This window comes from Parasteatoda tepidariorum, chromosome 2 (assembly GCF_982258835.1).
Source record: "Parasteatoda tepidariorum strain Cologne lab strain chromosome 2, Ptep-v5.0, whole genome shotgun sequence".
NCBI classification, from domain to species: Eukaryota; Metazoa; Arthropoda; class Arachnida; order Araneae; family Theridiidae; genus Parasteatoda; species Parasteatoda tepidariorum.
Genome location: NC_141756.1, coordinates 81623154 through 81646419, shown reverse-complemented (window position 1 = coordinate 81646419; position 23266 = coordinate 81623154). Strand labels below are relative to the sequence as shown.

General features: G+C 27.9%; 1 protein-coding gene across 1 annotated transcript in view; it reads right to left on the bottom strand.

Annotated features, from left to right (window-relative positions):
- Positions 1-23266, bottom strand: part of LOC147815875 (uncharacterized) — a 387319-nt gene that overhangs the window by 8064 nt on the left and 355989 nt on the right. The window lies entirely within an intron of this gene.

Genomic DNA, 23266 nt, shown 5'->3' with positions numbered 1-23266 from the left:
TACAAAAATATACCTTTTTTCTGGTTCGATGGAAACATTGAAAAGCTGGATAATTCTTACCGAAGCGCTTTCGTAATGATTTTGGTAAAATTAAAATATGGTTTCAGAATGTTTGATAAAGTTTGGTAAATGTAAAATTCGATAACTTTGACCCGATAACTTAGAGCACGATATAAAAACGATTTAATAGGTAAAACTTATTTTTCAGTTCTGTATCTTTGATAAAAGGTGTAGTAATAAGAACTATAATTTCGAAAACCATAATGTTTGATAAACCGTTACCATATGAACAGAAAAATTGAAAAATGAGTGCTTTAAATATCGTATATTTTGGATTTTATAACCAGAAATGGTGTTTTTTTTTAACCAAAAATGCCCTTATCATATAGTACTACTCTTTCACCAAAAATTGTTTTGCTTGTAATCATACAAAATGTTAAGTTGCTATTATTTTTATAATTCAGAGTTATTTGATGTAGGAACTTGAATTATGTACAAGAATTAAAAGTCATTCACAATTTTTCTTTTTTTTTTTCTTTTTCCTTACGGGATGCTTCATAAACAGAAAATATACATTTTTAAAAGTGTAGGGCATTGAGTAGCACATACAAAAACAGAACCAATATAAAATACTTTTCAAAAAAGCATATTTGTTTTAATATGCAAAAATAAAACCATATACGTATTTATGTTTTGTTATTATTATTTTTGAAAGTATTTAATATGCATAAATCAGTGTAAATACTAAAAATTGTGAAAGATAAATTTGTCCCTTAAAATATGTACGAATTATATTTAAAACTATTAAAACGCAAAAATTTATACGAGTAGAATAATATCATATGCATGGAACAGGAACTTTAAATTTATTACATTTAATTAACTAAAAATATTAAAAAAGATATAAAAATTGAAAATAGATGGTAATATAAATATGATTTTAAAAAATTGTAACGTACAAAATTTTTGATTTGTCTTAATTTTTGCACTATGTTTGCTGAAAATCCTATTTTGAAATGAGAGCTGAGTAGATTATTGGGGAATCGGCAGTAGAGTGCAAAACGATATAACGTTACAAGTTAACACGATAAAACTGATAAAGAATCAAAACAACAATCGCGATTAAAATTAATTCTTGGGAGAAAAGTATTTGATGCTTCACATTCAATCATTCATTTAAAGATATGTAGATTATTGTATTGAAACTGGAAGTTTTAACAATAAATTAATAGTAACATAACATTAATTTTAGTTACAACCAGTTTTAGTTGTGTAATTGAACCACAAATAGATTTGTTCTAGCAAATTGAATTTTTTGTTACTCAATTTCAGTTCAGGTGCTGTAAATGCGTTTTCAGAGCAAGAGCACTATGGAAGAGGGAAAACTAACTTCTACAACCAAACCTGTCCAAGCACAAAACAAAATGGCATCAATAGTATATAGTGAATTAAAAAAAAGTGATTGGATTTTAAAGTATTAAGATGAAATCTTAATGAGTTCAGGGATTGTTTTTTAATATGTTAGTTAATTTTAGAATATAAAGAATACACTCTTCATCATCCTCGAAATTTTTTGAATCATAAGATTATTAAATTTTTGTACTATCTTAAACAATTTAATTGTAATTGTCAAAATTGAAAATTTGAAATAAATCGGTTTTACAGTAATATATTTTCAAAAAGTCATAATTTTCTATTTTAATTTCTCCGTTAGAATTTGATTCTGTTAGAATTTTTAAACTTCTAATTTAAATTTGCATACTCTAAAAAGCAGTATTCTAAAACTTCAGATTCTATAAAAATTAAGATCATTATTAAATTAAATTGGGTTAAATAATTTATAAGAAAATATAATTTGCCTGAAATCAACTTTAAATAAGCGAGTTTTATAGTTGCGATTTTTTTATTAGCAATTTAATAGTTGCAGATTTGGATAACGAAAAAAGGGTCAAAACTTTTTATAATTTTTCTAGCTAAAATACTGGGGTAACATTTACTATATTGCGAATAACTCTCCCATTGTTTTAAATATGAAAAATTTAAATACGTGAAGAAAAGGTGTGATTTTTGTGAAAATGTCTGATTTAGTAACTCTAAATCATCGTATGAACAAATTAAATTGGCATATTTTAATTTTCAGTAAGTAAAAATCTGATCAATAGATCAAAGTTATACAACTATTCGGCTAATCCTGTAGGTATGACTTAATTCTTTTGTGCTTTCATTTTAATAAAATTATTTTTAAAATCATTAATTTGTTTTTTATATATTTCCTGCTCAATGATTTTGCTAACATATAATTTCCCCTACTAAATGCTAAAATGATTTTTAAGGATATTACTTTGAGATTGAACAGTAAGTGCATCCGATTTCAGACGAAAAACCTGAGGTTTTCGTTTTGCCTTTGAGCAAGCAGAGATGCATCTCAAAGCGTTGTTTATGGCGGGGCTATATATCCTGATTGCGTGCTATATAATGGGAAGCGTAGACAGACGCCAGACCTGTCTGAGCAAATCCAGAATAGGCAAAGACATTGATCTGCATGTCAGCTGTTAAACAACGGATTATTATCACTTTTTATTTAGAGAATAGCACATGATTATAAAGTCAACGCATATGCAATAAATGATACAAATTTGTATAATTTTAATATACTGTTACTTTATAATTTTATCACACTCTCAGAAATAAAAATAGCTCACACTTTTGAAGTCTTTGAGCTATTTTTCGTTAATTTTAAGAATAATTTTGTCACGAAATCACTTGATTTAAGACAAAACGCGAACTCTCAAATATATGACAAAAATGTTTCCTTAACTCGGAACCTCATCACAGAGCATTGTTGGAGATTGTTAACTTGAATGACTAAATTAGAATGAAGACTAGACGATCAAAAATAAAGTGATAAAGTCAAGGAGGTTGCCACGAACACGGTAGATCCCGGGTTTGAATCCCGCTACATTAGGTGATATGAGTTTTTTTGGGGGCGGGGAGGGAGAAAAAATAGAATGACGAAATATTTCTTTAATTTTAACGAAATTTATTTCCTCAAAGAAGTGATGATAGTCTTTTCGCCACTTTGACGAAATTATTGCTCGGAGCATATATCAGAAAACGTTTTCGTCAAAAACGAAGTAAGTTTTGTGAAATTTGAGCATTTGTTTTTTACAGTGCAGTTTTTATGGAAAGTAACAGTAATTTAGCTTTCAGATGTTTGTGGTAAGTAAGCTTGTGGTAAGTAAGCTTTCTAATAGTTTTAATGTAGGTTTTATATCCTCAACTACTTGAAACGACGTGTTTGTTTCAAAATTATATTATACTGCTTTATTTTTGAAAACATCCATCGTGGAGGTTACTTATACATTTAAGTAAACACTATGTCACCTACCACTTTATTTTCATTAAAATTATAACATTAGAAAACATTCACTAATATTTTTCAAAAAGTAAATGGCTCGATTAGTTAAATTTCATAATGTTTAAACTTTGTAAAACCAAGTTTCATTTTTATGATGCCATCAAAACTACAAGTATGCGAAGTTGAACATTGATAGTCGTAAGCTCAGAATTGGGTCGACTGTTCAAGGCCGGTTATAAAAAATAAAATAAAAAAAGGAGCTTGTCATATAATCGGTCAACACAAGAGTGAATGTAGAGAAAACAAAATATGTGTATTGTGGTACAATGGAAACCATCCCCAAATTGTGTGAAATAGATTCTTTTAAATTTGAAATCTGTAAAAATTTTTACTTATCTAGGATCAGAAATAAACTATCAAAATGACATTAATCCTGAAATCAGAAAAGGAATAATCACTGCTTCTATGGTTTAAGACCATTATTGAAATCTCACTTAATAAAAAGAAAGACGAAGATTTTACTTTATAAGGTATTAATCAAGTCAGTTTTGACTTATGCTTCAGAGACATGGACTCTAACAAAAAGGGAAGAGATGTTATTAGCAACCTTCGAAAGGAAGGTCCTACGAACCATCTTTGGCGTTATCCTCGATAAAAACAACTAGAGGAAAAATATATAATTTCGAAATATATAAGATCTTTAATAGTGATGATATCATTAAATCTATTAAACTAAATAGAATAAGATTGACTGGGCATGTAGTGAGAATGAGACCAGAACGAACAGCATTAAGAGTCTTTAATGCAACCCCCTCCTAATAAAAGGCCAAGAGGATGGCCCAAAAAGAGATGGAAAGACTGTGTGGATGAGGATTTTACCATCCTAAAAGTAAAGAACTGGAAATCAATTGCTGGGAGAAGGGCAGAATAATAGGAAAAGCTTCTGAGGAAGGCCCAGGCTCACAAAGGGCTCTCGTGCCAATGCTGATGACATACCTTCTACATAATATTTTAACATTAGTTTCTTTTGAAAAATTTAAAACAATTTCTTTTAAATGCAGCATTTCAGCTTTTTGTAAGAACCAAGTAACTGAACAAATTAAAAGAAATGCTCAGAAGCTAAAATATATATTCTTACATAAAATCTCGTATACGATTATCAGCTGCAGCACCATACGAAAGCAAAGCACGCACAGAACAAAAGAACTTTATTATAACTCACAAATATTTACGGTGCACCCTTCCCTGTTTAAGACTAATTGCCTTATTGGATGTGTAGGCTCTAATTAAAGCTTTATATCCTACTCAGCCAGTCCAGAAGCCGTTAGCCTTTTCACGACTTCTTTGACCTGTAAAAATTTCGTTAACTCGAAAAAACCCTTCTTTAATATCCCGTCGAGAAATGAAGTACATAGAATGGACCTTCTATTACTCTAGTTTACAGCCAGCAATTTTCTTCTGATGAGAAAAAAAGTAAAGAGGTTTCAAGCGCCGCCTGAAAGGAGGTAGATTGGAATGAATGCATTGATATTCTCCGCCTTATTTTTATGTTATGCTCCGATTGCATTTATTTTTGCTTGGAGTAGATTTAGAAAGGTTTTAAGAGAATTTTTATTATTTAGTTACGCTTGTACTCATAAAATGAAAATGATAATTTTTTTAGGCCTAAAAAGAACATTTACTTAATGCTCGAATAAAATTGTTTGTAACATCTAATAGGAAAGACTGCTGAAAAAGTTTTTATAAAAGAAAATTAGAGATAATAGAGAGGTTTGGGCAAATGTTTAGAAGTAATGTGAAATAAACTATAACTATTTTATTTAACACTTCGTTAATTTTTAATAAAATATTTTAATATCAGGTTTGTTGAAAGTTTGTTAATTTTCAGAAAAATATACTATAATTCGTAAAAAAAATATTTTTTTAAGAAATATACATGCATTAAAAATAATATTTTAAAAAAAAATAAAAATTAGTCTAAATATTTTGACGGTATAAAATATTCTAATTTTTCATTCAATAAGGCAGAAACGTTTTCAGAATCTTAAGATGATGATTTTGAATTAAATAGGAATTTGCCTCTTTCTCTTAAACTTAAAGAATAGATAAACTGCATTTTTACTATTTTTTAAAAATTGTTGCAGGTTGGTCTTCAATTATTTACAATAGGCTGGTAAAAACAGCGCTGGCAATAGGGATAGGGCAATCGCCTCTTAATGAGGTGACCTAAATTCGAATCCCAGCATTAGCTGACCGATAAGAATTCTGCTATCAACTCGCACTGACCACATTGTTGTGATAAAATATCCTTAGTGGTAGACACATCATGAGTTAGAATCTCCATGCCGTTGGATAACCGTGATAGGTTTTTGTGGTTTTCATCTCCCTGTAACGCAAATGACGGTTAGTTCCACCAATAAGTACTCCACGAAGGTTAGTTTTTAAATTAGATAGAAAATAGGCAGGTAAAAAAATAACAGTAAATGTACAACGCCAAATAAAATAACGCAAAATATTGGTTTGAGTCAAAATATTTCCTTAAATTAAAAGTATACTGGCACATTACAGAATATAATTTTAATATCACAAATGCATTAGATTTTCAAATACAATGCTAATGCAATGCTAAGATTAAAAAAAGTATTTCTTTCATCTTTGTACAATGTAATAATGAAAATTAATAACCGGATCAGTTTAAGTGATCACGAACAAATATTGCGTGATTATCATTAAATCTAAAAGTCATTTATTTCCCGGATATAATCAATGCAATTACAAATTCATGAAAAAAAAATTGGAAAACAAATCTCTCCAACCAAACAAGAGAACAAACATCAGTTACTTAAAAAAATAATAATTCATGTTCATAAATTATGAAATCTTTTTGCAATGATTATATTTCATGCATTTACGGGAATGGAAATGTATTCATTGAATAAATAACATAATTATAATCAAGAGAGTGGTTGGAATTCACATAACTGAACTAACATTACCACTATGGCTACCTAATTTACATAATTATATTTACATTATTTATTTTAATAACTCAATAAATGTATTTTCCCTATTGCATTTAATACATTAAATTTTGCTTGTAAATGCTAATTACATTTGCACCATTTATAAACTGTTGCTACATACTGTTGTTTCACATAGTTGATAACGCAATACATTATCGAAATCAAAGACTGAAACAAAAAAAAGAGAGAAACAATGCAATTAAATTAACATATTATTAAACACTAATTTTTTCCCAACGTTTTAATAATAATAATTTACTAAAACAATACACAACTAAACACATTTTTTGAGAAAAATAGAAGAGGACGTAAATTGCGATATAAATTCAAAACAATCTAAGGTAAATGGCATGATCTGGGAGGTCAATTTTTATCACTAAAAAGGATGATGATAGAACCATAAAACAACATAATGATGTTCAAAATAATGATACAGCGATGAACAAGAGGATTTGTTCTTTGTGTACCGCCCCATTTTTTGAATCTCTCAATTATTAGCTGTCACTTTATCTTTTCTTATCTCTGGCAGCATTTTTAAGCACACTTGGTGCAAAATTTAAAATTTTCTAGAGATATGGTATGTTTTTGCTTTACATCAAGCAAAAAAATAACCATCACATAAATCTAAACAACACAAAATAAGAATATACACCACAAGAACAAGTAAAACATATGAATCACAAATAAGATACGATTATTGGGCACTTGTACTTCAAGAAGAAGAAGATCAAAAATACCCACACATGTGACTTATGACGTCAGCGCCAGCTGATCGTTTATAAGCAAAATGGCGTGTTAGATTTGAGCTAAGTTTCTCCACATAAGTTAGAATGTTAATTAACGAGAAGTTAATTCAAAATAGTGCCGTATCATATATCGAATTTATTGAAATATACTTCTTTCTCTTCTAAGTCTTTTATTTAACTTATATTTATTTTTCGTTTATGTGTTTTATTGAAGCCGAGATATATTTTTGTTTTGTATACCTGGCAACCTCGATGCATAATTGGTTTGTTTATGTTCTACATAGCTTCATGTCTATCTTTGTGTTGAGTAAGAAATATATAGTGAAAGAATTGAAATCTTTATAAAAGAATCTTTGTATTAGAACATAGAATGTATCATTTAAGAGAACCGACGAATGACGAGCTGGGTTTACTCGAAATATAATGAAAAGAAGAGTTGCTAACTTAAACAAATGCCACGTTTCAACAACCAATCAGGATCGAGATACCTACACTACGTCACTTGCAGGTGCACAGCAACTGAGCACTTTCTTAAACTAATGATTTATCAGAACGAAAAATTATCGGTAAGTTAGTTATAGTTATATTTCCAGAAAGAGAGGGAAACTCATATCACGCGTCAGGAACAAGGAAAAAAAGACAATCATATGATCTAAGAAAAATGGATAGTCACATGATCTAGTGGATTTTCAGATAATTCAAACGAGAAAATACAGAACCAAGAAATGATACAAAGCTCAAAATGAGTCTCATGAAGCTCAACCATGAAAGATTAGCTCTGCTTTTAAAGTACATCTTATGTCACAAAATTCAAACCTTGCGTAAGATTCAGAGAAAAAGCAACTGCCATATAAATTTAAAAAAAAAGAAAAGAAATAATAATACACAGTCGATACTCACAACAAAATGCAAAACAGTGGAAACCTAAAACAAAATATATATTACATATATTGTGTATCAACCGAACAGTTTCTTGAACTAATGAGAAATCAGAACAGCAAATAAGGGGAAGAAAGTTACAGTTATCCTTCAGGAAAAAATAGAGGCAAAATCATATCACGTCTGAGGCAGAGAAGGAAGAAAAAATGGAGACAGACATAGCGACATAAATTCATATTAATATTTCTGTGATAATCACATGACATGTGCAGTTGATTCTGTTCAATCACACGGAGAATACAGGACCAGGAAATTTCCTGGATTTTAAGACCAAAACGAATCTCAAAATGAATTATTTTTCCATGTAGCGCTTCATTTATATTATGTCGCCCTTTTTCCTTCGTTGGTAACATTTTAGAGCACAAATTCAAACTTTGCGTGAGAATCAGGACATCTTGTACTCTACATCAGGAGAGAAAACAGTTGTTCCATAAATTTAAAAGAACTCAAAATAGGAATATAACCTGCAAACAAATGTACACCAGTCGACCTAGAACAGAATATATATATCATATACTGCACAGCAACCGAACACTTTCTTGAACTAATGATTAATCAGAACAGTAAATAACGGGAAGAAAGTTACAGTTATCTTTCAGGGGAAAAAAAGAGGCAAAATCATATCACGTCTGAGGTAAAGAAAGAAAAAAAGAAGAAGACAGGCCTTGCGGTATAAAATCATATTATACTCTGCGCAACCAAGAATGAAATAAAGAACGATCATAGAACAACATCTTCAATCAGAAGGGACACATCTTTTTTTCGCCATTTTTTTTTCAAACACATACACACATGTGTTCTAGGAAGTCTTAGCGATGGAATACAAGATGCACTAGCACCGATCGTGAGAGAAATTCAAAAAGATTTTTACGTTGTACTCATGAAATCAAGCCCCGTATTCCGAACATAAAATAGAAGACAAAACATGGCTGACATATATCTACCGTAACAATACAAATGAAGGCTTCCTCATGAATATGAATGAAGTTATGTATATTTATAGGGATAGCGTGTTGTTTAGTGATATTTTTTTATTAAAAAAAATTATTTCGTATCTTTAATGCAAATCTTAATCCGATTTTGTATTCTATGAAAAAAAAGTAAGAAATAATGGAACTATGTAAATGCATATTCGTTTTAAACTTTAATTTGGGCAACTTACTGCGAATTTTCATCTCGGGAGACAATTGAGAACATTCTCTGGGAGTAGGTTTAAGTAAAATTTATTTTGAAGCTATATGAATTCATAATTAAAGCATAGAGACTAGATCCGAGCTTTGAATAAACGAGAAGTCTTTTCATTCAGAACTGAGCGAAATTTAGAAAATAATATCCGCATTAAAAATGATATAGTAATGTCAGCTTTTATTTTAAAAATATTCATTAATTTGTGAGATGCGTTTTATTACATTTAAACGCTTTAAAAAATATTGGAACTGTAGTATATTATACAAAATTGCTAATTGATATTTTATTAAACGAAAATTCAACGAAACTTTTTAAATAAAATTAATTTTAATATACACCCTTGTGCAAATTAATTGAAACAAACTTTTTTTTTCGTGTTTTTTAAAGAAGATGTTTTGGGGATGTTTCGGTTACAATGGGGTTGGACCTTTGCAGCCTATTGACGGTATGATGCGTTCTGAGCAGTACATTACTATTCCGGGAAAATAAGTTGTTCCAGAGTTGAAGAAACGATACCCTGATGGAACAGGGATATTTCAACAGGATTTAGCTACTTGCCATATGTCCAAAATTGTCAAGAAATTCATGTCTGAGAATCAAATTGAGACGTTGGAATGGCCAGGGAACTCTCCGGATATCAACCCAATTGAGAATCTCTGGTCCATATGCAAGAATCGCCTATTAAATATGGACTGTACAACTATGGAGAAGCTAATCACGGCGTTAATTCATGTGTGGTACAAGGACACAAATATAATAAATGACTGTAAAAAATTAGTGGAATCCATGCCGAATCGTGTCCAAATGTTAATAAAGTGTCGTGGAGATCATATTATGAACTAAAAATTTTTGAGTTTGTATAAATTTAAATAAAATAGCATTTTCTCTTAGTTTTCTGAATTTATTGAGTTTGTTTCAATTAATTTGCACAAGGGTGTATATATTATTTTGAAAAATAAATTATGCATGCGTAATAAACAAATGAATAATTGCAGATATTTTTTTAAGGAAGAGTTTTCTCAAGAAAATATTTTTTCAATCAGCAACTTAAAGGTATAAAAAAGCCCATTGATTTTTCTTGCCTTATATTTAACGTTAATGTCAAGTTTCCTAAATCAGGATAAAATATAAAGGGAAAAAGTAAAGGGCACGTAAAGAAAAGGGAATTAAGAGGCTGTATATATGAGAGTAAATCGAGTGTAGGGAATAGTCGTTATTCAGTCCTTCTGTCCGACTAATCAGTCCCTGGAGACTAGAGACTTCCTCAATTTTTTTCTTCCCCTTCTACATTGATTTTCCCTATCTTTTCACTTCCTCGAAAGTTTCATTTTCTCAAACATCAACTGAGATTCCATAAAGTTTTTTTTTATATATATATATATATATAACTGTGTAAAGGGTTTTTCTTTTATTTATACTCATTGAGGTGTGATAAGTATATTTCATGTTTGACTGCTTTGTCTTATATGGTTGATATGGCATTATTTGAAATATATTTTTTTATGTCTATCTATTGGTTACTGAACTAAATTGCAAAAATTGTTATTAAAAAAAAACGATTTAAAGTTTTTAAATTAAATTTTAGATACAGAGGACTTTCAATTTCTTTTTAGAAATTATCAAGGGATTGATTTGAAATTTTTAATAAAAGTTTTTCTTTTTAAAGACAACGTATATTCAAAATATTAAAAAAAATATTTCAAAATTTAAAATTTAAAAAAAAATTTAAAATTTAGAATTTATATATTTTTTTTATATTATTACTTGCACCAGAAATTTTGTCAAAATGCGTCAGAAATTTTGTTACAAAATTCTTTCAAAATATTAAAAACGATTTAAAGTTTTTAAATTAAATTTTAATCTTTCGATTATATCAAAATAAATTGCATTTTTTTAAAAAAATAATATCATCGAGTTTTAAGAATAAATGCTACAAATCCACATTTTATAATCATCAAGCGTATAGAGTTTAAACTATTTGGAAGAACTCATAATTATTTCGCAGTATTCGTAAGATTTCATGATTAATTTGATTGGAATTCGCTTTAAATGTATGAATAAACAAAATCACTCCATACACTCAAATAATCTTAAATTAACATAATGATACGAATTAACTAAATCTTTGGAAGAAAAATAATTTTTCTGACACATAATATGATAAAAAATAGATGTTGCTTGCATCCTTATTACAAGAAGACTAAATCTAATTTCAGAGCCACATATGACAAACACTTTATGTAAAAAATTGCAATTTTTGCTCGAAGAATTTGGTTTACAACAAAATACATTATATCCTAATTTAAGAGGTTTCAGTAATATTAAACGAATTATATATTTTATGGACAAAAGTACAAGATTGTTTTCATAATCAATAAAACTAAACGTTTATCTAAGGGATTTCCTGAAATTAGCCATATAGTAAAACAAAACTCAAACAAAAAAAATTCAAATTTCTGTGTCTTCTGATAGTTTTTAAAAGATTAATCCCTTTCGAATTTTCAAGTATTTAAGAAAAATACAGCCCCAAACGAGAAATTCTTTGGGATGCATTAAAAAAAAAGAATAAACATTAAATGGTAAAAATGCAATCAGAATTAAACATACAGCTTGCATGGAAACTCAACTAAAATGTTATTATAAGCTAATTTTATAATAAAATACAATATCGAGTTGTTGAAACTCCTTATGATATTTTAATCCATCCTCAAATAATATAAATCTCTTTTCTTTAGAATAAATAAAATCGCTTAAGTAAATACTTGTAAAGAAATTTGTCAAAGTTTCCCCCCCCCCTTCCTTTTGCTCATAGGTGCAATTCAGTCAACCTTGAAATTAAAATGTCTGAGTATTTATTTATTTTAACTCAGCAAAAGTAACATCTGCTTTCGACTGAAAACCTCTTTTATTTTCTTTCGGATTGAAATGAAAATTCTTTTAGTTGCTCTGTTCGGAGGTTAACAAGAAATGAGTTTTCTGTACGCTAACAAACTTGAAAATTTTTATAAAGTGGAATTTGGGATGAAAATGAAAAACGATGTTTGATGTTTAAGAAATAAAATATATTTTGAAAGATAAAAATTTTTGCTTAAGGGTTCCGACTAGTTTCAGTAAAATTTTTTCTCTTTAAAAAAGAACATAATGAAAATTTGTGCTTAAAGTTTGGTATGCAGGGATGTTAAAATTATAAATTTAAAGTAAAGTTTAAAAATTTAAAAAAATATTTTTTTTAGAAAATAAGGGGGAATTTGAGAGCTGAAGAACTACAAAAGTGTTTCATGTTATGCTTACCGCTTTAAAATAAAATGTATAATGCATAAATTTCAAAATAAATTTCGTTCTCTACATCAATAATTTAATTACCCGTGTTTTGTACGAAATCTTCAAAACATATTAAAAAAAAACAATGAAATACAACTAAATATATTATTTAATATTGGATTATTAAAGAACAAAATATTATGACTCAGAAATTTAAAGTAAAGTTTAAATATTTGCGAAATATTTTTTTTTAAAAATACGAAGAAATTTGAGTTGAAAAACTATAAAAGTTTTTCAAGTTACAACAAAACGTAATGCATAAATTCCGAAAAGAATTTCTTTTTCTAGATTAATAATCTAATTACCTGTGTTTTGAACTAAAATCTTATGAACATATAAAAAAAAACAATGAAATAGAACTAAATATATCATTTAATATTGAATTATTAAAGAACTAAATATTATAACTCAGATCTTGATAGAAAATATCAAATTCCCTTTTAGATTTTAGCTTTTTATCTAAAACATCGCTAATATTTAGCAAAATCTAAATACAAAATTCAGAAGAATTCTATAATAAACTTGTTTCGTAGTGAGTGTTAGCGTAAAGAGATTTTCTCAATGCTAACATTTAGAAAATGCATTTAAAATGCAAGAAAATTCGGAATTGTAAAAAAATTCTGATAGCAAAAAAAAAAAGAAGGAAAAAAACTAAAACCAATTTCTGAAATGAATTTTATTTTTCTTAAAAACACAGTTCATCCAAGTAAACTTATAATTTATTAAAAAAACTAATAATTTATTCAGATAAACTAATAGTGAATTCATTAAAATACTAACTAATACAAACTAACTAATACTAACTAATACAAACTAAAGGAGAATTCATTAAACTACTCCATGAAAAAAACATTTTAGTTTCGTTTTCGAGAGTTTCCGTTTTCGGTTTCGTTAGTCAGCAGACAAAAGAACTATAACTTAATTTTAAAAAATCAGAGATCAAGAATTTAAAGAGTTTTGAGTAGTTAATGAATTAGAGTTTAAACATGGATTATAAAAAGTTAGTCGACGTTGCTGACTTTCAACCCGGCGAATACCTTAATGATTAATAATTTGAAATCATTTTAAGTCGATGAGAGAATGATCAGCTTTTTGAAATAGGAGTATGCAATATTACGGTTAAAAGATATTAACATAATATTGCTTTGAACTGAATGAAGGTTCTGTACTTGTTACTGTTCACAAAATAGTTATGTACCAGTTCTCCAAATTTAACCGTAAAATAAAAAGAAGAATGAATTATAAAAATTCGTATATTTAAGATTGATTCGTTTGACTTGGTTCAATTCTTGTATTTTCGAGAAATTTCGTTTATTGGTTAGAACTGAACCCCGGATTGTAAAAGACTTGGCTTTTAAAAGAATTTCCGATTTACCTATTATTAATGATTGAATTATTTTAAATAAATAAACAATTATATTTCTTGTTTAAGTTTGCATTTAATTTTATATCATAAAAATTAGATTACTTTAAAAAATGAAAGATTTGATTTTTTGAGATGCGTAGTTTTTTTCTAAATTAACTTTTGTTTTTCTTCTAATTGTTGTTTTTTTTTCTTTGTTTTTCTTTTGTAACTTTTGTTTAACTTCTAACTCTCAAACTGAATCACTGATAACATCGTGTTTACAGCACTCCGGCTGTAACATGGGTTGTCGATCTCTTTCAGCAATCGCCAAAAAGAGTTTTCTAAGAGTATTATTTTTAATGCATTTGAATAGAATATATTTTGAATACATTTGAAAAGAATTTGTTTTGTTTCAATTTCTATTTTGATATTTTTTAAGTTTCCTTATTTGCTCGGTCACTGGAAGAGGCTCTGATGGAATTTTCTATAGGTTTTCTCCAACACAGAGTCTAATGAAAAAATTCAGCGCCTCCCAAAACTGGTCGTAAATAGAGAAGGTCGCTACTCATAGATGGTTTTTCTTGGATGTATCACTGTACTTACAAACAGAAAGAATTTCAGTACAATTATGAAATAATTTAATTTTTGAAGAAAAAAAAATATATTTTTATAAATGATTTTTATAATTTTTTGAAAAAATACAATTTTGATACAATTTAAAAAATATGACAATAGGTTGAAAAACAAAGAAAATAAAAATAAAATTTTAATTTTTATAATTTTTTGAAAAAATACAGTTTCGATACAATTTAAAAAATATGACAGTAGGTTGAAAAACAAAGAAAATAAAAATAAAATTTAAAGTCTTAATATACGGTCACTGCTACCCTAAACTGGTAATCAAAATTTCTTTAATGGAATTTTTTCTCTTTCATGAAATAAAGTTTCTTGTTCAAATTCATAGAAAAAGTATCTACCCAATTTCGTAACCAAATTAGTAATTATTGAAAGAAATTGAAAAAAAAAAAAAAAAAACAGAAAGTTTTCACTAATTTAGCTTTAGAAGTTCATTAAGGAGAACTAATTTTAAAAGAACTATTTTTAAGGAACTCTTTAAAAAAAAATCAGAAAAATCATTTATTTCGGTTAAACAACTTGCGTTCTTCGTTTTCTATAATTTAAAATAAAAATTTGCCAATTAAACAATACCCTCTAAAATACTTGCTTGGAACAAAAAAGCTGGTTTACTAGATAAAAATCTTCATTCTCTTCAAAAATATACAAATTTAAAACAACAACCGACTTGTTTCAAGCGTTCAAATACAGTCGCCTATTTTCAAGACTTTCCAGACGCGAATGAGAAAAAAAACAAAAAATTTTAAAATATAAAACATAAAGTTTATAACAAAAATAACGTTTAGAAATAAGGCAAAAATAATGTTTAGAAACCAAACTATAAGACCAGTAGTCGAGAGAGAATAAAAGATGATAAACCGAAAAAAAAGAGAAAAAAAAAACCACAGTGACCGAGAGGGGCAAGTCAGGGTAATGAGAAGAAACAAACGTGATTTGAAATATTAAACAATAAGTTACCAAGGAAAAATAGAAAAATAAATGTTAGAAACAAAACTAGAAAAACTAGCAGCTGAAAGAGATAAAAGAGAAAGAAAAAACGGAACAAGAAAGACCACAGTTGCCAAAAGAGGAAAATCAGGATTATTCTAATTTATATTTCAAACCACTTTCGTTTTTTCTCATTCACGTCTGGTATGTTTTGAAAATAGGTGCCTGTTTTTGAGCGTTTGCTGTTATTTCCAATTTGTATATTTTTACCGCTATATTTTTACCGTTTGCTATATTTTACCACCTCAGTTTCTTGTGATTATTTACTTAACAAAGTTTATTCAAACTCAGAATTCGCTTTCTGATGTGCAATTTTTAAACTTTAAAATATACTGAATTAATCTATTTCAAGACTCCTAACCATGTCAGTAACCGATTTCCAATTTAGTGAATCAATGCAAATAAGTTAAGTGCATTAATTCCAATAAAATCAGTTTCAAATCTAGCACTTAAAACTCTTATCATTAGATCAAAGTAAATCCCGGATATTTTAATACTTAAATACTGGAATTGGTACCCAATTCGAAATACAATATGCAATAAAGAAATTGATACATATTTTCCAAACAAATCCATTAGTGATACTATTAACGAGCGAAACAATGAGAAGGTTATTTTCATTAAACAGGTTCCAGCGTGATATTACGTATCTGAATTGTAAAATACCCTCATCTGCAACACATAAATCAAACATTCTCAAAGCAGACATTAGGGATTTGAGGGACAATGTAAAGTCTAGTTAGACGGATTTCCGTCTTCCGGTCATCTTCTGATAGCACCAATAGGAAGTAATAAACGGGGACAAGTATTAGCTTTGATTCTACCCATCAAAATGTCGAGCCATTAATAGCCGCATTGCTTAATGATATAGGAAAAAATATATTGCAAATTTTAGATGTCTTTGACCGCCAATAGAGAATAGCAAAAATTATTCAAGATTTTATATTTATCAGTTGGATTCCCTCTGTTTATATGATTTTGATTAAATTTAAATAGGTTTAATCATTGAGCAATTTTAAGCACTCAAGGAAATTTCAGGCGTTGGAAATTTTAGATCTCCTATAGAGAATAACAAAAATTATTCAAGATTTTATGTTTATCAGTTGAATTCTTTTTGTTTATACCAGTTTGATTAAATTTAAAAAGATTTAAACATTGAGTAATTTTAAGCATTCTCGAAAATTTTGGACTTACAAAATCTTTGACTTCCAATCGAGAATAACAAATATTATTCAAGATTTCATATTTATCAGTTGGGGTTTCCTCTGTTAAATCGAGTTTGATTAAGTTTTAAAAGGTATAATTACTGTTTTATTTTAAGCATTTGAATCATAAGGTATATATATATTAAAAGAGTAAGTCTTTTCAAATAAAAAAAATGTATTATTATTAAATATTAAAACCTGAGTGGAGAAAGTTTTTAAAATTTTCATTTAAGACGTAGTGAATTCGATCCAGGCTGCCAAAAAAGCAACCAGAATGGTATACACAGCAAGGTGTACGTTGAATCTGACGTGGTTGAAAATCAACTTGTCTGTTCTTTGGTGAGAGGGGTACCAGTTCAGGCGATGTCTCTGCCATCGAACAGTCTTGGAAATTACGTTGCCTTCCTATCATCACGGTTAAAAGATAGAGCCCTTAAAAGGAGGCTATATGCTTGGCTATGGTTGGGTAATATGTGTGGGTAAACTGAACAGGGGTCTCTTCTTCACCAATTTCACAATGTTACAATTATACCTAATTTCTAATTCACCAATTCCAATTTATCAATTGCACCCAATTTCGACTGAGGAAATTGGGTATAAAGTTGCCAAGACATATCAAACTAATAAGAAAATGGCGCCAAGTGTAACATGAAAAAAAAAATACAATTGAAAGCAATTAAAACTTTTTCTGTATTGATGTGCAAAATTACAATATGTTGCTTATTTTTTGGTCGCATTAATTGTTTTTAATGAAGAAGGTACCCAAAGTTTCACTCACAAATGGAATGGTAAAATTTTATATAATTTTATTTATTATTGCCTTTAAGGTTAAGAGTTAAAATGTAACAAAAGTTTTATCAATTTCTCTTCAGTTGGGTTTTGGAAAATATAAACTTTTAAAAACATAAGTTTTGACGAGAAACTTCGAAAAAAAGTTATAAAGTATAAACGAGATATACATCGTTTTTTTTATTTACAATGGCAGAGATTGACAAACACTCTTAACAAGAACAAACATAGATAAGAGAAAAAAAGTCAATGAATCATTAGCAGATGCCTAGCACTCCAATATCTGTTCACTTCGGAGTCTCCGTGAACAGCCGAACATTCCAACGAGTACTTCCTATCCATTACTTCGAATTTCCTACAGAGTGGGCAATTCGGACTCGTAAAAATTCCAATGCGGTGGAGGTGGTGCGCAAAGCAGTCGAAATCGAGAGATTCATTAGTTAGAATTTTGCTTAAAACACGTAATCAAAATAAATAGTAATAAGTTTTGTAACACGTAATCACGTTCATTGTGATGAAACAGTAGATAAAATGGAACAGTAGACAGCGATATGCTTCGTTTTTCATCTAAGTCACAATAGAATTTTGTAAAATAAATACTGTCACGCAACGGAAAATTTGTCAATACGTTTTTGAAATTAGTTAAAAATAGTTAATGCAAATTTGAAGCGCAAAACTTGTCAGCATATTTCTTACATTACCACATGAATATAAAATATATTAAAGCAACCTTTTGCATCCAATGCATTTCTTCAATTGGGGACTTTAGAGATGGCGTCATATTCTGTTTAAAAATGCCTATTCAAATATTCTATAAATTTATAACCACTTCGAAATTGGCTAAAAATACTCTCCGGTTATTTTCTAGCCTTAAATCTAGTGGTATCTTCTTCTTATGAAATGAAAGTGGTAGTACCTGAATTACTTACTTTTATTATCGATCAAAAAAAGTAGCTCTTATCTTCGGAAGTATTGCTATCGAAATTGGAATTCATTAAATGAAAGTTGCTAATAAATTTAAAATGACACTTTTTTCTTAATGGTGAGCTTTTGGAACAAGCCATCCTTCTCAAGTTTTTTAAAAATTTAACGAATTTTTTTTCTGCATTAAACTAAATAAATTTTGTTATTTTGCTCCCTTCTAAATTTTGTAATTCATCTAATATTTTATATACTTCCCACAAAAATTATAAATGCAAAATATTATCTTATTTTTACATTAGAAGATAATATAATTTTTATGATATAACGCCAAATAAAAATTGTTACGAAGTATAGTAAATTTCAAATTTGATTTTATTAATATTTTTGTTGTTGTTTTGTTTATATCTGGCATAAACACATTAAATTATAGGGTGCATGGACCTTTTTATTTTCTATTAATTTTCATTTAAAATTAAGATTAAATTTACTTTATAAGCGGCAGGAAATTGTTTTTAAAATAAAACTCCAGAATTGGAAAAATTATTTTTGTTTGGACCAAGTTGAACAATTTATTTAAGAGAAATTTGTTCTATAACAATTGTTTATTCTGAGGTTAGCGTCGAAACTCAAAGCTCGCTCTTCAAATTATAAATTGTATGCTACAATTCATAATGCATTATGGCATAGATTTGTTGAATATATTTGGTCATTTTTTGGTTCAAAAATAATCAAACTCATAAACTCCAGTTCTACCTTCCTTAAATGTTTTGCTTGAATTGCATTATAATAATTGTTTGCATTAAACTAATTGCTTTATACGCACAGATTCGCTAATTATTTTAATTGCATATAATTGTTTTTAGAACTATTGTATTAAATCAAGATAGATAAGCTTAATCACACAATTCTGAAACAAAGTTCTTCACTAATGTGTTACATTAGAAAAGTTCACAATAAAAAACCATTACTTGAAAAAAATTTATGCTTTTTATTATCTGTGAATGTTATTTTCATATAGTATAAGTGTTGTATTTAAGAAAGATAATCAAATTAAGAGATTTATGAAATTATATTAAGGACACCATTTGAGAATAAAAACTTGTTTCATTACTTGTGAATGCCATTTTCATATAGTATTGTATTTAAGCAAGGTAAATAATCAAATTAACACATTTCTGAAACAGTATTAAAATCATCACTTGAATAAGAATTTGTGATTTTTATTATTCGTGAACACCATTTTCATACATCACCAGTATTGTATTTAAGCAAGATAGATAATCAATGTATCACATTTCTGAAACTATTCTAAGATCATCACTTGAATAAGAATTTGCGATTTTTATTATTCGTGAGCGCCATTTTCATGCATCACCAGTATTGTATTTAAGCAAGATAGATAATCAAAATATCACATTTCTGAAACTATTCTAAGATCATCACTTGAATAAGAATTTGCGATTTTTATTATTCGTGAGTGCCATTTTCATACATCACCAGTATTGTATTTAAGCAAGATAGATAATCAAAATATCACATTTCTGAAACTATTCTAAGATCATCACTTGAATAAGAATTTGTGATTTTTATTATTCGTGAGCGCCATTTTCATACATCACCAGTATTGTATTTAAGCAAGATAGATAATCAAAATATCACATTTCTGAAACTATTCTAAGATCATCACTTGAATAAGAATTTGCGATTTTTATTATTCGTGAGCGCCATTTTCATACATCACCAGTATTGTATTTAAGCAAGATAGATAATCAAAATTTCACATTTCTGAAACTATTCTAAGATCATCACTTGAATAAGAATTTGTGATTTTTATTATTCGTGAGCGCCATTTTCATACATCACCAGTATTGTATTTAAGCAAGATAGATAATCAAAATATCACATTTCTGAAACTATTCTAAGATCATCACTTGAATAAGAATTTGCGATTTTTATTATTCGTGAGCGCCATTTTCATGCATCACCAGTATTGTATTTAAGCAAGATAGATAATCAATATATCACATTTCTGAAACAATACTAAGATCATCACTTGAATAAAAATTTGTGCTTCAATTATAAGTGAATGCTTTTTCCAAGCATTTATTTTTTATCATCTCACTAGTACTAGTCTGTTGAAATAGTACTAGTCTGCATTTTGTATATTATTCATGACAATCATTATCAGGATAATGAAGCCTCTCCTTATGATTATAAATATTCTTTTGAATTGACTGATAAGAATGAATGCATAAGAGGCAGCATGGTTGACTAAATAAATTAAATCTGTGAGACGTGACTTTTTTACGAATAATCAATTTCTCTTTTTCCCAAAATATTAAGACTGAGAGATGTGCAGATGGTTATGATGAAAACTATATTAGCATGATAAATAAATTTAGATTAACTTAGTGTTATGAATATAAAAATTCATTCGGAAAAGAAGTAAAATGTAATTAATCAGCGTGATGAGAAAACCATATCTAAGAATTTTAATAATTAAGTTCCTTAAAAAAGCTAACTTCATTTACATGAACATAATATGTATTTTCATATTTTCAGTGTAGTGTATAATGGAAGGAATTTAATGAAATATTTGCAAAATTAAATTTATCACTAAAATTCTCGCAGGCATCTTTAATTGAAATGCTTTATTATTAGGTTTTCTTTTTAAGTGAAATGCTTAAAAAGTTAATAAACATATTTACAGGATTATATTAAAAATAATTAAATTTGTATTTATGAATTAATAAGTTAAAATAAAAAATTAAAAAAATAATCGATAAAAAAAATCATGCGAAAATTATTTAGAAAAAATATTACCGTATTAAATAAAATGATTTAATAGGAATTCAATTTAGGCAATATTTAAGAATCGTTAAATTTTTATCGAAATTTGCTTAATTTTAATCATATTTTTATTGTAATTTTTAATAATTTCCATAATAATTACAATTTTTCATTATTATTAGTAAATCACTAACAAGGGAAACTAGGGAAGTGTGACTCGCCAATTTTGAAATAAACTAGTGGAATGTATGCCTTAAAAGGAATAATTTTAGGGTGCAACATTCGTTTCGGCCCATAGAAGGTCCTGTGAGAGATAAAAAATAATTCAATATATAGAAAAATCACTATTTTATTACTTCAATGCAGACTATTAGTTATTGTAATTATCTCATACTCCAATTAATTTTGTGGTACTTTCACGTACTATATAATGCACATATATTGTCAAAATTTATTTCGAAAATTTAATATATCTGTAGTTTTTCAGAAAAGCCAGTTAGGTTAATTTTAAAAAAAATTGACATCAAACTTTCTAAAAAAAATTTTCTAAATTAATAGGAGTATGTAATTGCAAATCAATTAATTAATACGTAATTAATTATTAATTAATTAATAATTACTTAATTAATAATTAATTAATAAATTTGTCAAATAATTTATTAATTAGAAAAGTAATTAATTAACCAATTAATTAAAAATTAATTGGAGTATGAGACAATTACAATAATTAATAGTCTGCATTGAAGTAATAAAATGCTCGACTTCGCGTGCAGTTCGTCGGGCTGCCGAAGTGGGGGTGCCATCCCCTCTGCAGAGGATCAAAATTGTAATGGCATGTCTTCGGATTATCCTCAGGGATGTTTCCCAGACCGTCGCCAATAGCCCATTGTGCAGCTCCAGTGTGACGTAAATGAACTACAACAACAACAAGTAATAAAATACCGATTTTTCTATATATAAAATTATTTTTTATCTCTCATAGGACCTTCTATGGGCCGAAACGAATGTTGCCCCCTAAAATTATTCCTCATAAGGCATACATCTCACTAGTTTATTTCAAAATTGGCGAGTCACACTTCCCTAGTTTCCCTTGTAAGCCTATCTACACAAAATGTATTGATGTCATTTTTAAAATGCAAAAGGAAGAAAAATGAGATAACTTATTTTATATATATATATATATATATATATATATATATATATATATATATATATATATATATATATATATATATATATATATATATATATAATGAGTTTTATCATAAGTAAGTTTAAAATAAAAACTAATTTATATATTATTTTTTTAGAAAAATTCAGAACAATTCTGAACTAATTCTCAACTAGTCAAAATTTCTGTCAGAAAATAATTTTTTCTAACGAAAAACATCTTTTTGTTAAAACACAATGTCTTAGTTGTAATTTGCTTTAAAATTTCTAATAAAAATTAAAAAAAAGAAAACAAACTAATTAATATTTTTTCTAATAAAAATAATATTATGATACAGCATAATATAAATCCTATGGTCTTGCAAAATTTAAAAATGAAAAAGTTTTCCAAAAAAAGAAAAGAAAAGAAAAAAGAATAGATGAGGGCTCTTAACATAGCTCGAAAGCTTTTAAAACAGATATCTCACTACATTAAAGTCATTCAAAATAAACAGATTTAGCGCGCTCGGCAATTACAGAAAAAAAAATAAAGCACTTCATCTGTAACTCCCATTCTCTTCTATAGAGCTCAAGAATTTCCCCTAAAAAAATCCAGATAAATTCTGTAAGTATCATTTAAGTTTCTCCAGTAATTCAGTCCTCTTGATTCCTATCTACAGAAAATCCCTTCCAAAGTGTGCCAGGAAAAAGCAAAATCCCCCTTCTCTCTTAAGAAAATCCCTAAGAAGAAAACCATTTTTTGTCTTCTTTATTTTATTTATTATTTCTCATGTGCTGTCTGATTGGTGTTTTATCAAGAACCACTTTTGCGAAGAATGCCCAACTGAGATGGTTCCTGATGTTTT